Source organism: Ambystoma mexicanum, chromosome 5q (assembly GCF_040938575.1).
Source record: "Ambystoma mexicanum isolate Mex_15411 chromosome 5q, UKY_AmexF1_1, whole genome shotgun sequence".
In the NCBI taxonomy this organism is placed as follows: domain Eukaryota; kingdom Metazoa; phylum Chordata; class Amphibia; order Caudata; family Ambystomatidae; genus Ambystoma; species Ambystoma mexicanum.
In genome coordinates, this window is record NC_090933.1 from 127,602,322 (window position 1) to 127,619,252 (window position 16,931).

Consider the following 16,931-nt stretch of genomic DNA (forward strand, 5'->3'; position numbering starts at 1 on the left):
GGATAACATTGATATGCTATGTCTCACAGAAACGTGGCTGGAAGATTCATGCGGGCCAACGATTGACAAGGCAGTGTCTGAAGGCTACACAATTTACTGTAAGAACATGACACAAGTGTTTCAAGGTGCGACCAGGCAAGGGAGGGGGAAACAGAGGGAAGGCAGACAACGATCCTACTAGGCCAGGTGTCATTTAGATCGCAAAGGGGCAAGGGCAAGCGAGCAGGGGCAAGGAGCAGGTGTGGCAATAATAGTAAGAGATAACATCCATATGTTTCCATCGACAATTCACTGACAGGGATGCGAAATCATCCACTAAAACATACCCCGACAAATAATTGCTGTATTAATGTCATTGTGATCTACAGACCTCCAACTCTGAGGACAGACTTCAATGACAAAATTATTCAATTGTTAAACAATTTTATGGGCCCCAACACAGCGATGTTATTTCTGGGAGACCTTAATAGATGCCAACGACAAAGAGGCAATTAAACTTGAAAAAGTACTGAACGACATCGACTTCAGGGTGCTTAATAAGGAATCTACCACACCCAACGGCAATCAGCTGGACTGGGTGGTAACTTGAAATCTAGCCATTAGAATGGAAGAGACCATACCATGTATATGGTCGGACCATTATAAAGTGTAACGTGTACTGCCCACACACGAATGACAGCCAAAAAGAAGCAATGAACACAAAAGGATGCAAAACAGAAACTTTAATGACATTACACCAGACCTGTTAGAACAGTGTAGAAAGAACATCATGACCTGTAATACAGAGGCAGATACATGTGAAAAAATAGTACAAATGTATATCTCACAAGTACAAGAGCTAGTAGACCAGATGGCCCCAATTAAGTGTAAACTAGTCAGGGCCAACATAAACCACCAACAATGTTTTAATTCCCATATAACCAGCTTAAAGAGGGAGAAGAGAAGAATGGAAGGCAGATGGCTAAAACAACCCACGACGGACAACAAGAATAAATTGAAGGACATAGAGATGCCATATAAAGAAAGCATTAGTGAGGCAAAGAACATCTTCTTTAATGAGCAGATCACAACAGCATCTGACTCAACAAGCAAATTGTTCGAGATTTTGAAATCCATAGAAAAACCTAAGGCTTTGTTCCCCCCCCCCTCCAAACATCACAAGAAGATTGGCAAAAGGTTCAGGAGGCTTTCACTGATAGAATCCTGAAAGCAAGAGAGGCATTAAGAACATCTCAAGTTGTTATACCTGATCCACAAAATCCAAAACAAGATTTGAGTTTAGCCTCGTCACTATAGAGGACATGAGAGCCCTTATGGCATCTATGAGACCACCATCATGCACTGAGAACATACTGCCACCTAAAATGTGCCTAGAAAATAAGGATATCTTTGCACCTCTGCTCACGATGATGGTAAATGCATCCTTCAGAGATGGTAATATACCAGAGACCATTAAGACAGTCACGGTTACACCTTTGGTTAAAAAGCCAGGCTTGAACCAGAAGGATCCTTGCAACCTCTGTCCTTTTACCAATTGCAATTTCCTGTTGAAAATTATGGACAAGGTGGCCGCATCCCAACTTCAAACTTTCGTGGAAGCAAGCGACATTCCTCATAAACAACAATCAGACTTTAGAACGTCCCATAGCACTGAGGCAGCCATGCTGGACCTCCAAACCCACATGCTTGGCATTATGGATAAAGGCAAAGCAGGCATGTTAGTGTTATTGGACCTATCTGCTGCATTTGATTTGTTATACCATCAGCAGCTCCGATGGGCATTGGAACACATGGACAGTTGATCAGCAGAGGCCATTAGGTGGGTGGTCTTGTTCCTGTCAGAACGGAGATCAAAAATCCACTGGGGGATAAATTCCCATTAATTGTGGTGTACCACAGGGGGCTAGCTTGTCCCCTGTGCTGGTCAATCTATATCTTAGGTGTGTCTGCACAGTGCTCCACAACATCAGAGCCTAGTTTACAAACTATGCAGACAACCCAGCTGGTGGTGGAGCTGAGTGGCTGTTATGACACCGATAATCGTAGGGTGGCAACCATATACAATGCCATTGAGGCCTGGATGAAAGCTAATTGGATGTGCTTAAACGGGGGCAAAACCCGAGCTGATGATTTTCAGCTCACAACAAGCACGGGCCATACTAAGTCATGAATATTAGACCTTTCAGATCAAAGACTCCCCCCATCCAAGTCTTGGAAAAAAGTAAAAACACTTGGGATATATCAGGAGGCATCATAGAGTGCAGAATCGTATGTTACCAACCTGAACAGAAACTGTCAGTATAGCCTGCGACTTCTAAAACATATCAGACCTTATCTGAATGAGAAAAACAGCGCAACCATTGCAAGGGCCAATATACTATCTAGGTTAGACTATGAAAATGCCTTACTGATAGGAGCAAGCAAAGGGTGCATTGCACGGTGCCAAACCATCCAAAATAATGCTCTAAGAATCGTATGGAAGAAAACCAGAAGGGAACAGATTACAGTAGATAGAAAAGCCTTTTACTGACAAGCACTGGAGGACAGGATCACCTTCAAGACCATGACCACGGTACACCGCTGCCTATTCGGGCAGACACCTGCCTACTTGAAGGAAAAGATCACTCGATACAATCCGGGTCGTCCTCTAAGATCAGAGGCCTTGGGGCAGATTATTTGTCCTCCCTCCAAACGATCAAATAGTTTTGGCTGATCCTTTCCAGTGAAATCGGCTCAGATTTGGAACAGATTCTCGATGAAATTGAGGCAAGTGAATAACTATACAGCTTTAAGAAAAGCACAGAAAACATATATGTTTAAAGAAGTGACATGACACGTAGGAATTGAGGTAGCAAACTGATGTCCTGTTAATTATGTATGTCTGTGTCTAATTGTGCGTGCCCTGCTGCTTGCGAGCTTCGGCTGGATTTAAATAAATAAATAAATAAATAAATAAAGGAATGGACCCAACCATCTTCATGTGAGTGAAAACATCATATCACAATGACTACTTCCAGAATTAGCAGAATGCCATGAGTTTCCCACTGGGACGAATCTAGCAACATCGTCACTGATTCCCTAGAAGAAAGCTTCTTTTGCATAGCCAGGGAAAGACAGAAGCAACCTCAATCTGACCCCGGGGGTGGCTATCTGCGGGAGGACCATGTAGGGGACGGCAAACTCTGGGTGACAGAAAAATACTGAATCCGAATAATCCATTAGCTGTAATAAATAACACCCATGTGCCTTTGCAACTTTCCTTTATAGTTTATCATTATGTAGATAGAGAATTCCTGGGTTCTCATGGCCAAGAACATTATTTTGCCCCCCCCCTGCCCCTTGTATAGTACTGGGACGAGGAAGAGGGATGGAGTAATGAGGATGACTAGAAGCAGTAAGCCAATGTCGCATTCTAGTCTTTGAAAAATGCTAATCAATACTGGAACATTTAAAACTGACACAGCTGAACAGAACGTGAGAGAGAGACAGAGACAGCTCCTGAATACAACTTGTTTGGATGCTGGTTGGGACACCGGAGGTCGAGCAGACGGCAGGATGCAGCACAGAGGCTGACGAGAACAGTGGACAGAAAAAACAAGCAGAGAAAAATTCACTGCACTATTGCCTTGTGTTGTAGGAGCCGTTAAAATCAGAAGAAGGCAAAGCAGGAACCAAGCGGCTAATGGGATGCAGTCCGAGTCAGCAGGCAGAGAGCAAAGACCACAGTGAGACGGGAGCAACGCCGAAGCAGCCATTGAAGGCCGCTAAACCCAGTGAGAACAAATGGGATACCGGGCGCTTCAGGACGAATGCTGCATGCCGTTCACAGCGTGAGAAAGCCTAATTAAAGGAACTGGAATATTTAATACGAATATGAACATTGTTAAGAAGGGGTCAGTGACTCAGTACTTGAAAAACATTATTTCATGGATGCAAGAGAGAGTGAACGGAGAATGGAATAGCCCTGGCAGGATAGTGAACCAGGCAAACAGTGAGTCTGGGACTCACACTCAAGTGCGATACCCTGGAAGGAGAGTAAACCAGGGGTAAGAAGAGAAGTGAGAAAACTCAAGGGTAAAAACCCAGCTTAAATTGTGTATTAGTGATAATCAATATAAAAAGGGAAGAATCATACCCCTTTTAAGGATAAATAACAGAGTTGCGAATACCCTGTCAGGAGAGTACACCGGGGTAGAAAAGGATTGAGAAAGCCCTGGGGTCAAGACCCCTCCTTGAAATTGTGAAACAGTGGCAATCAACAGAAAAGGGGAGTAACCAAACCTCTTTGAAAGATAACTGAGACCCAGAGAACACGACAAATCATAAAGCTGCAAGTACCCTGGCAGGAAAGTACACCAAGGTTAGAAAAAGGATTGAGAACGCTCAGGGGTCAAAACCCCTCCTTGAAACTGTGGAACAGTGACAATCAATGCAAAAGGGAAGAGCGATACCATTTTAATGATAACTGAGATCCAGAGAGTGAGAGATTGAAACATTCAAAAGAACTATGTGCTTACGGGGAGTCATCCCCCTTGAAACTGTGAAGGAAAACATTGTATGAAAGGTGAAACACAGGGGAAGAGTCGTCCCCCTGTGAAGCAGTGGAACGTTATTGACTCTTCCCGGGAGTACCGGATAGACAGTGGAAGACCGGAAGCAACATTGGGGACAGGAGGAGCCACTTTTCTTGGTGGAACTTTATTCCTTTTCTTTTCTGCACTTTAGAACTTTATGTTTTGGAACTTTGAAAGAAAGCTTTAAGTGTATTGCTTACAGAAATCCTCAAGTTGCACATTATATTGCGTTTAGCATTGAAGGGTCAGTTTAGGGTTTTTGGACATAGTACGGAGGATGCTTTTTGGTTGAACATCCCGACACAGACGGCCCTTGGTTTTGTTGAGGCAGGGAAAACTCTTGTAGAGTTAGGGCGAGGTAGGATTTTCTCCCAACCCTTTCTTTATTTCATCTTAATAAAAGTCTATGACCAAAAACATAATGCCATTGTGTCCAAATTACTTTTGATACCTTACACCACACTCCAGACTCATGCAGTAACCGCCCCTCTCCTTACGGAGTCCCACAACCAGCAGTCCACACTCTGCTAATGACTAGACGTAGGGTTTCAGTGCTAAGAGGCCATTTAAATGACAGCCATTACTCAACACTCGACGTTACGACAAACCACACCTTCCAGTCCACAACATCAAATATGAATGGAACCAGTAAGACCAATGTCACGCATGTTGCTTTAAGTTCCAGATGCCATAAGAAATCAGGAAGAGCAAAATGAGGGAGCTGCCAGCCGATGTGCATTTCCTCCTCATGCTAAGGTGAGAGGCAGGTGGGGGAACGACCAAATGTCACTATGACAAGTGTGGTAAAAATCCTGGAACTGCTTCTGCCAAGAGATTACAAATAAGTGACCATAACATGTTGGCAGCTACTAGCAAAGCATTTGTTATCTTCGAAAAGCATTATTAAGCATCTCACAGTTCCCCGATGTCCTTGTTGCTGTTACTGCAGATACAATATGTATACATATGTGCCCACAGGGAAATAGCAAACACATATAGAGAAGAGAAATGTCTGCACAGCATCTAGTTACAAATTATGTACAATGTAGCATATGGCCTAGCCGTCATCTTGGATCACAACAGCCAGAATGCTACACCTTCCATCCTTCACCTGTCCCTAACACTCCCAAACAAGAACACAGACCTTGTCTTGCACAGCCACCTATCCAATGGAACCTCTATGGTACAGTCAGCAAAGTAGCCTAGAGTCAGGCCAGCTACTGCGTCTAGGTCTGGCAGTCTTGTGCCAAGAGTGTCACAGTCTTTCCCTCAGCAACCCCAGGACATCCCTCAAACACTGCAGTCCTTGGCCTTCCAGAAGACCCATCATGCTAGGGGAATGAAAGGGTATGCACCTGGCTTAACATCAGCTTCCACTATTGCCCAGGAGTTCCCAGTGAGAAAACATGTGTGCATGGAGAATCTGACTGAAGACACTGAGGCCCTCATGATAGGTTTGTCAGAATCTCCCCATAAAGTCTGCATGCAGTATATACCATTACAATAGGCAGATGTGTGAGTAAATCCACTTGATTATGATAAATCTAATGGAGCAGCAGTAATGGACTCACCATATGTAGACTCCAAAAAGTCGATATAGTGCGGATGGAGAGGACTGTTACCATCTACGGAAGCCTTGAGGTGGCCATAGTGAAATATTTAATCCAGTGGATATCAGCCCTTTCCTGTAGCCACCCAATCAAAATGAGTGTTCGATCCAAATCTGGAGGGCATGGAGAATGAATTGTAAATGAAGGGAATCCAACGCAAAGTATCGCATTCAAAGGGAGAGAGTCAGAAGCTTACGGAACAGGTGGCAAAGGAGGCCCTCCAGGTGTTATACCACCTAATGAGGAGGATCATGGAGACACTCCCTACTATGGGGGACCACCAGGGACTATATAGTGGCCATTTCCACCAACCCTATACCATAAAGGAGGTCAAGAAGTGGTGGAATAAATTCAGGTGATGGGTCTGCTCTTTTGAGGCAGAGCTACAGAAGCCAGAAAGTGGCCACAGAAGTAAAAAGCATTCCATGACTTTTCCTGTAACTGTGAAACAAGATGGTCCTGTCAGTCATTAAAGCACAAGCCTCAATATCTGAAGGCTATCTAATGATGGCAATCTTAGAATGTAGCCGGTTCCTCTAGACCAATCATGCACTGCTCAAATATGCATGCCAGGACCTATTGTTTATTATGTGTGTATTGATGATGGCATGGCTTCACATGGACGGGATCTGTCAGTTCCATCACTGCCTCTAGCCCCACCACCATTCGAAAATGCAAAGAGTCCTTCAAAGGTTTTAATGCACAGCTTTTCAGTCTTGGCCCGTCAATATGCAAGAGTAGCCGACAGCGTGGGCGGGAGTGGACAGATGAGTGGTGGCTAGCCACATATTTATGGGATGTGCGGATATCCCAAAAAATGGAAGGATTTGAGTGACCATGAAATGTATTCTGTGAATACGGACTGAACAGATCACTTGGAAATACTACTTTCAATTAATCACTTCCCCAAATAAACATGGTGTGAAAAACATTGTTACAAAAAAGGTAGCAGGCGCCCCTCTCTAGATAGAACATGGCATGATAACCTGTTATGTGTTTTTTTCTCACTTTGCGAGTCCGCAACCATCACTTTTTGCTCACGTTACTTTTCACAAAGGAGGAATATCCATTTGCATATCAGTCTTTGTCCCACCCACAAGAGCAATCCAGAACCAAAATGCCAGGCAAACCTCCTTTGAACAAGAGTACCAACTGCAACCCCATACACGTGTTTCAGCCTTGTTGGGCCTCATCAGTGAGGTGGAGCTGTGCCTCTCTAAGTACAGTGAGCAAGGGGTCCATGTCTTGGTTGACTAAAGATTACAAAGCTGAGGAAATATAGAAATTTAGACTGATGAGGACTGACTTCTAAAGTATGAGTCCAATACCATCACGGGTCAAGTAGAAGGGCTTAAACTCGGGACATAATTCAAAGTTGCCTATAGATAGAATGTTCAGGACTTAAATAGTACCCCTAGTACCCTCTTGGCCGACCATGCCCTTCTTGAATATGCACACCAGGTTTTGAGTACCTACTGTCTAGTACATGTTTTTGATGAAGACATGGCTTCATGCAGGCAGGTCCCCCTGCTCTATATTAGGATCTTCGCTACAGCCCTACACCCACCAGCAAATGCAAAGAGACCTTCATGGCTTTTACTGAGGAATTTGACCTGCAGATCACGCGTGCCCCCATTTATATGCAAATCCATCACAGTGCGTGGACATATGGGCAGCAGTTCGCCGCATCTTTATGGAGTGTGCTACTATCCAAGAAAATAGAAGGATTGAGTAAACTATAAAAGTATTCTGTGTATACATACTGAATTGGGCAGTATGAAATACTGGTTTCAATTGATCGCTTCCTCAAAGAACGATTCGGTAAAAGACCATGGATTGACAATAGATGGCTGAGCTGTGGAAATATACACATGTATCTAACAATGACTTAACCCTTTGACAAATGAGTCCTACAGATCATTGGTCATGGAGGAGGGATTGAAATTGAGACATAATTGAATGCTGTGTAATAAAGCCATCCTAGGTACTCAGTCATTTCCACTCGGCCAACACAATCTACTGAAATATGCACATCATGTTTCAAGACCCAACTGGCTGCTATGTGTTTATTGATCATGACATGGATTCTTGTGGAACAGTACATTTACCAGGAGAAAAGCAGGTATTAAATAAATATTAAAATAACTACTGTCAACATGCAGTAATTGCAGTAACCCAAAAAAACCATTGTACGCGTGGATTCATCCCACAGCTAATATTGTTTCACATCATCAAATCTCAAATACAAAGACACTTTCATGGCTGGCAAGCAGTGATTTTTTTATAGAGGACACTGATGTTCAACGTCTGCTCTTCCCCACGGGTTCTGGCATACAATTAAAACAGTTCATCACCTTCCCGGGCACTGGGGAGTAGGTGGCATGGAAAGAGATGAAAACAATGATGAGATTGTCGAGTTACTGGGCAAGATCCAGGCCTACCAGTCCTGTTTGGCAGTGAAATCAAATCCCAGACTGCTGATCAACACTTGCCCCAAATTAAAGGTGTCACCATCCGCTGGAGAAGTCAATGCAGGAACAAATATATGAATAGATTCAACTGTCAATGTGAAATACTGCTCCCAGATAATCGCTTCCTCAATTAAACTTGGGCAAAACAACTATTGGCTGACCAAAGGTGATCGAATTAAGTAAATATTTGAATTTAAACTAATTATGATTTAGCTCTTCTACAGCATCAATACCCTAGGAAATATCGAACTGGGTACATATTTGAATGCCGTCTTAAGTTTAAGCCAAAATGATTTTTTGGGGCCACAAACTTTGTAAATAACCAAAAATGAAGATGGCTTCTCCATAGTTTCAAACAACAAAGTTTATGGATGTCATGATTCTCAAACCGGGATCCCTTCCCTAGTTGTATCCTCACAACTCAGTCACTCACAGTGTTATAGGTTTGGCCGACCCTGCACTTCTTTCAAGGCTCTGTTTTCTGCAGATTCTGAGTCCTATATACACATGTACGCTAGGCCAGCTATAGGAGCCCAGGGTCCATAAATAGTAGTAAGACCACCAGAGCAGTGTGATGAATACTACAGATCCCTACCCTACCTAATGTATCCTCCCAGATGGTCAGGGAAAGGCAGATGGTTCCGGATCCTGACCTTGGAGGTGGTTTTCTGTGGGAGGATCAACAGGGAGAAGGAGGTCAGGGGGGTGGGAGAAACTCAGGGGATGAGACACAGGGCCTCATTACGACCCAGGTGCTGGACTATGGTGCTATTAGCACCATGGTCCATGCCGGCCTCCGGCATGGTGGATGGCGGAATTACCGCCCCCATCACAAGGTTGGCGGGGGCGGTAATTCCCCATTCACCATTTGCCCTTCCCCATTCCCATTTTGCCCCATAGGGCATAATGGGGATGGCGCTAATTATGGCACCGTAAATTACGGTTGCCGTAATTAGCTCCAAGGTCCCTTAGCGGGTTGGATTTTAACGGCTGCAAAAAGCAGGCGTTAAAGCCTCCAACCCACTAAGGGACCTTGTAATCAGGCGCTAATGGTTTAACGGCGCCGACGCTCTTTACAGCGCCGTTAAACCATTAGCGGCAGGGTCATAATGAGGCCCACAGTATTTACAAATACCACAGTATACAATAGCTTGTTTCTACGATAACTTATCCATTACACAAGCTGTATACCTTAATGTGGATGGAATCAGTCAGAGGTGCTGTGGTATAAAAAGGAATAAAACCCCTTCGCAAACCATAGCGAGAATTAGATACTTTCCTAACTCCACAAGGGGTAATGAAGGGAAGCTTGTGAATAATAACAGCTTAAAGTCTAGAAACCCTTATTTCCCATTCCAAACAAGTCTGATGACTAATGTGTGTGATACTCCTTCAATAAATATTGTAGAGAGTGAAAATCAAATAGTCAAAGTAGAAAAGGTTAGGAAAACTAACTTTGTTGGCAGGGACTTCAAGTCCCATAGTTCCCTCAGTACTGAGACTAGGAAGAGGATGCTGAGGAATACTGCTGTAGGAGCGGTCGGCTAATTAGTGCAGATGACCTACACCTAAGAGAGACTGAGATGCTTAAAAGGCCCCCTCAGGTGCAGGAAGTAGAACAGCAGGAGAGGAGAAAGCAGTGCAGGACTTGTATGCAGATGAAAGTGGAGCTGGAGGGGAGAGAAGGCAACAGGACCACTGTAAAGCCAAAAGCGGTGTTGGGTCCTGAGAGGGTCTTTGCCTTGAGGTTTTCCTGGTGCAGGGATCATGCAGTGGGAAGTGTGAGAAAAGGCTGTTTGCCCATTGAAGGCTTGTTGTGCAGAGGCCGTGCAGCTGGAAGCAGAGGTAGCGAGGGAAGTGTGCCCTCTTTAAAGGCTTCAGTTCGCTGGGTTGCACCGATCCTCTCTGGAGCAGGGGAAGCTCCATTTCAGAGTGAGGCGAGCAGAGGAGGACCAGATGAGGCTGTCCGCCCGATCGTGAGAAACCACAACAACAGAAGACTTGTAAACACTAAGCGGAGCATGAGCGAGCAACTTACCTGGTGAGTTCACAGCATGCAAGCGACTCAGGAGCGCTCCAACGCTGTCTGCGTGTTCACCGCAGGCAGTTTCACTCACATTTGAGTGAAAAAAACAGGAATTACAATTTTCAATACTGAGCTATTCGAAAACAATGAAAATTACACATATTGAAGCAGGGTTACTATGCACGCAAGCTTGTGAGTTGGTGGAAGGCCCAAAAGCCCTGTGAGGAAGTAAAAACAAAAGACTACAGCAATACCCAAGTCAAGAGTGTTTAGAAATGCAGCAATACAAATACAACAAACATTTCTCAAGTCGAGAGATTAATATTGGGGATCCTAAGGGTTGTAAGATTTTCTGCTCATGTGTTGTGAAATACAGATCAGATGATTTAAACACACATTGTCAAAAGCAAGACAGAAACATAGTAAGACCATATCCTGGTCATCATTTGGTTGTTGGTATAGAGGGGAAAGAAATGTGGCAAACAGGCTGCCCTTCTGGCAAAGATTATCCAGAGGGAGAGGAGCATAGCTGCAGAGGATTCATAGAGCACTACTATGATTCCTTGTTTCCCTGAAAGTGTTTTAAAGTTTGATGCTGACAAAACCTTGTTAAGTTGTTGTTGTTCTAAGTTGGAAGTTAGCACTGAAGCACACTTTGCTCTTTTGTGAAGTGTTGACCGGGCAGGAGAGTATACTCGAATGGCAAGTAGTTGATGTAGAAGGCCTGGCATGAGTGAAAACCATGTAGTAGTTGATGAAAGTGCTGAACTGTGGTTCTAACATAGACAACTCATTAAACCTGCTGTGGAGGAGTTATATTTCTTAAGAAATAAAAGTTTGTGGCAAATCATCCTGATTAAGACAATAGTTATTGGTTATTTGAAGTGTGATATTGAAGAAGAATTGTGTAAACTTGCTGTGGAGGAGTTACATTTCTTCTGAAATCAAAGTTGTGGCAGATCATCATCACAAAGACAATTGTTGTTTACTTGAAGAAGACACGTGTGAAATGTGTTCTTAGTCCAGTAGGAGCTGGAACATACTATTTCTTTTATTGAGACAACAGAACTTTCTGTTATCAATTTAAATCCTCAAGAACTGTGTTGGAACTTTGCAGCAAAAAAGGATTTCCTTATTTCTTTTAAACTGTGGAGCAAAACCGTGCTCATATCTGGGGAAGGGGAATTCACCCAGGTCATGAGAAATACAGTAGCCATATTGTGAGTTTGATTGAATGTTGTATATATGTGTTGAATTAAACTGCCATGCATTTCAGATATCCTTTTGTTAGAGGGTTTCCTTTAGTTTATTTCAGGCAAGGAAATCCTCATCTGGGTAGGGATAGTGAGGCATTTATCCAACCTTTTTATTTAATAAACTGTCTAATTTTGAAAACTCTATACAAAGTTGTCTGCCTCACATTTGTCACCCCTCACAGCAGCCACAAAAGGTAGGTAACCTTAATATCTACACAGTCTGGACAGAGAGATTTTCAGCACTTCACTGTCTTAGGTCCTGGCTCCAATTTTCTCATGCCATATTCTTGCCTACCTCCCCGACAGGTCGCAATGGTCTCATTCCTATACGGACACCTACTCTTTCTCTTCTCCACTTCACTGTACTCCTTCATCTATTCCTGTATCTCCTGATGCACCACTACCTACTCATGCCTCCACCCTTCCACTAACTCCTGTGAGGATGGAAGCATGTCTGCTACTCCTCAACTCCTTCAACTTCACTTTGTTGTTCCTGTCGTCCTTCCCCTCCTCTCGGTATTCTTTTCCTTAATACTCTCCAGATGTCACCTTCCAACCTCCTCAATACTCCTCTCCTCCTTTCTCCATGTGTCTCCCAATCTCTACCTTAATACACCACTCTTCATCATCCTGAATGCACTCTTCCTTTCCACTCTTGGTGACATCTCCAACCTCTTCTATATACCTTCTTTTTCCTCCTCTCCTTTCACTCTCACTCCAACAACCTCATAGCTTCTGATGATCTGCCTCACCTCCTCCTTCCCCCTATACTGCACCCTGTCCACCTCTCTCCAGCCTCCAACCTCCTTCTCAAAATCAGTCTCCTCGTGTGCCCTTCTCTAACTCTCTCCAAAGCGTCTCTTCTGCCTACATGCATTCACACTGCTACCAGTAGGTCAGTGGATTATATGGCGAGTTGGCAATGACATTGGGGAACACCCTTGCTTAACTACATTCAGGTGTTCCATGTCTCTTGGCTTGCAACTGGATTGGCTAAGGGGGATTTGTTTATGACTGTTCCTCTTCCTCTGTGGCCCCACCCCTTCCTGGAACCAAGCCTTGCTGAATGCTGCAACCATTTTGGATTGCCTGTTTGTAAACGCCGGTAGCTGGGTCACTGTAGGGGAGCTCTGCATCCAAATGCATTATTATTCACCCTCATAGATAGATACACATAACAAAGGTATCCTGGTGCGTGGTTTTCTGTGCATGCTGTTAGCGTGTAGGTAGTGGTACAGGTTGGCTTATCTTTGTGAGAAAGACTTGGCAAAACCTTCCTCTTCAGCTGCCCCAGAGCTTCCCTGTGATGGTTTCTATCAGTATGAAAAAGAACTTCACAAGAGATGGGGTCACATGCCTGCTGTCGGTACTAAGCTTGAGAATTATTGGAGTTTGTCGCATGGTTGGGAAGGCCAGGAAGTCCTCTCCTTTGTTCCGCAAATTCCAGCCTCACGTATTGAGTATCTGTGCCTGGCCTAATTCAGGTAGTGGATATCATCACAGACCCACCACCTGATTGCTATATTGTGCAACGTGCTGCACGGGATGACAATCTTGCCAACCTTGTTTGGGCAAAACTGAAGTGCACTGCTTGTATGATGCAGGCTCCAGAATGGAGCCTTCAGGAGAACACATGCCTGCAATAAGGCAGCACGGTCCAATATGTGCCCAGTTGTGGTGTTCCCCCTGTTGGGATGTGGGCTCTTGGGTGGGGAGTGGATATCCAGCATCTCCTGTAGAGTGCGATGCATACACTGACATGGGATCCTATTCATGGTCAGCAGTGACAGTGAATACCTTTTATCTTCCACCACTCATCCCTGTGCTTGATTCTGCTGCTGTGAAAAACCAGAGGTTGTTTCACAACCTAGACCCCGGGGATTCCGTACCAGGGAAAGGCCATCGCTTTTGGATCCTTACCTTGGGGGTGGACAAGTAAGGGAGGATCACCTGGGTAGGGGGTCCTCGGTGAGTGGGGGAGAAGCAGCTGATTGTGAGACATGGGGCCTCATTACGAGTAGGGTAGTAAGGGATACCGGGCACCGGTAAGGAGACTGGTGCCGGTAATCCCTTACCGCCCTACTACGAGGTCCCTTAGTGGGTCCCTTCCTTAACGCCTGGTCTTACCAGGCGTTATGGACGGGACCCATTAAGGGACCTTGAAGCTAATAACAGTACTGCAATTTGCGGTACCGTTATTAGCGCCTTCCCCATTCCCATTGAGCCCTATATGGGCTCAATGGGAATGGGGAATGGCTTTTTCAATGGGGACTTACCGGTCCCTCAAAGGTTGTACTACACCGGTAAGTCCCCATTGAATGGGACCGGTGCCGGACACGTTATTGGTGGCAGTCATAGCGCAAATAGCGCCATGGCTACCACCAATCTCGTAATGAGGCCCATGGTATACCCCTTTTTCCACAACCCTTCTAATACCTATACCTGCTTATTTTATGGGAAACTACAGCTCTCATAATTCCTCTCCACGTCACATTGACAATACTGCTGAGCTGAAGAAGATGAGGAATGAGGCCAGGAAGATTACCTCTACTGACTTGCAATGGCTCTATCCCTTTAATGAGACCAGGCAGAGGCAGGAACGTAATCCTAACTATACACACCTGCCACTTGTTAACATTCCCTTTCAGGATATTAGGTGGCATGCACAGGCACACTCTGAGCTGGGCTGGGTACGAGAAGGAGCAGCTCTTTTGGGTCTGATGCGAACCATGCTGTGGAAGTTGCAGGGCCAATGGGCTGTTCGGCAGTTGAGAAGAACAAGAGAGAGCCAGGTGAGAATTCCACACTTTTGGGAAGCTGTAAGCGTTCAAAGACTGAAACAGAGTGAGCGGGAAGGAGAGACCTTGAAGGTGCTTCGGAGCGGCCCTCGACCCTCACGGGTGAATGGCGGAATTGTGACAAATGAAAAACAGTGGGGAAGGGAACCCCCGCAAAGAGAAACGAAAGGCCCGGCAGAGGGAATCCTGTGCTGAACTGTGAGAAAGTGAAAAGGTCATTCAGGAAAAGAGAGGCAGGCTCGAGCCTGGCAGAGGAAGCCCTGTGTTGAAATTGTGGAAAAGTAAAAGTCAAGAGAAGAACTGTGTATTGGTGGCAAAGCGGACAAAGCCAAAAGAACTGATTGAACTGCAAAAAGCTTGAAGCCCAAGCCTGAACTATTGAATTGTAAAGTAAGCCAAAGTGTGCAAGACTAATACAACTGTGCCATCCACCTATCCTTTTTAAGAAACTCTCGACACCCTGTGCTGCTGAACGTAGAGAAGGGAGCTGTTACCTAAGCCATTCTGGAATTTCTGTTAAAACACTATTTTTCCTTGTGTCTTCCTTCACACATTTGTCATTTAAGAAGGAGGGCAAGCTTAGTTTTGTTAAGTATAGGCCTTTTTATTTTCACTAGACGGATTTGGACTTGTTTGTTATTTGTTTAATGGTCGAGACTACTCCCTGGTAGAGCCAGTTAGGAAATCTACCAACCCAACCAAAACATCAAAATAAAGGTTTTCGAAACGTGCATCTATTGTGTCTGTGTCTACTGTTGATACATTGTCTTCCTTACACTGCCATCATTATACATCATAGCAGGGTGAGAAATTGTTCAATTTAAAGGGGCTGTCAGATGGAAAGGGGTGTGGGTGTGTGTGTTTGTGTAAGTTTACTAGATGACTTCATGTCACTCGGACACCAAGCCGCCAGGCTTCAATTTCTCAACCAGGTATATTTCTTTGTTGTGGTTGTGGGTCACATTAATTAAGCAATAACCCCCGAGCCTCAGGCATTACCGAGTCAGGTAAAGCCCCGCTGCCCATAACGAAGCCTGGGGTTTTACCGGACTCGGTATGCCCCCGAAACGAGGGGCTTATTGCTATTAGCACCCCAGCCCGCAAGACCAGGGTACTAAAAGCATTGTTTTTCTGTTTTCAAATGCCCGCCGGGGAAGGGAAAGTGGAGTCTGATTTCCCTTTCCATGGTGGCCGTTCAAAATCAATGTAAAAAAGTAAACAAAGAAAATTGCCGCCATGGAAAGGGAGAACGGACTATACCTAGTCCCTACTCCCTTTCCATGGTGGCCATTCAAAAAATAGTAAAAATGTAAACCAAAAAAATGGCTGCCTGTCGTGGATCGGGAGTGGACGCGCTGGGGACAGAAGTGTTCCCAGCACGCTTGCCACCGAAAAAGGACCAAAAAGAAGGTAAGTGGGGTTGGGAGGTTAGGAAGGGGATTGTTTGGATGGATGGGGGAGAAACACTGACCTGAATCCCCGGTTGGGGAGGATGGCAGCCTCCAGCCGTTTGGTGGCTCGGAGCAGGGCTTACCCCGTTTCAAGCCTCCTCATTGGCTGAGGGGCTGCCACACCACCAGCCGGGGACACAATGGAAAGGAACATCGGGTGAGGGGTAAAGCCCTGGTAAGGGCCAATCAGAATGATTGTAACAATCTGATTGTCCCTCGCTGGGTACTAATTTGATATAATAACCTAAGCTACAAGCAAATGGAAATCCCGAGAGTGGTATAGGATGTCGCAAGTGACATGGAGTAATATGCCAACCTTGGATGGGGGAGAAAGTCTGAATCACAAATATGTGCATCTGTCACATACTTGACAGCCAGGCCAGTGTTTGACTCTCTGAACCTGGACTGGGTGCTGCTCCACAGGATCATGGAACCATATATGGGTAGAGCCAGAGAAGAGGTCACTGCAGTGTGTTATGCAGAGGGTGGCATTGCAAGTCAAGATGCACATTGGTAGGGCGTTGCTGTTACTGCCTAGGAAATAGATACACTCTTCCGTAAACAGGGGGCCAAGGACACATGTGAGAAGTCCAGTGCCCCGAACATAGTAGGGAAGTCAGTAAGGACAAAAAAACTGCCTTTGGTTTCATTGATCTGATCTGTCGTGAGAAGGAATATCTGGCGATGGGGCAGGAATGCAACCTAGGCCTGTCGGAGTACCAGAGAATATTGGCTGGGACATTCC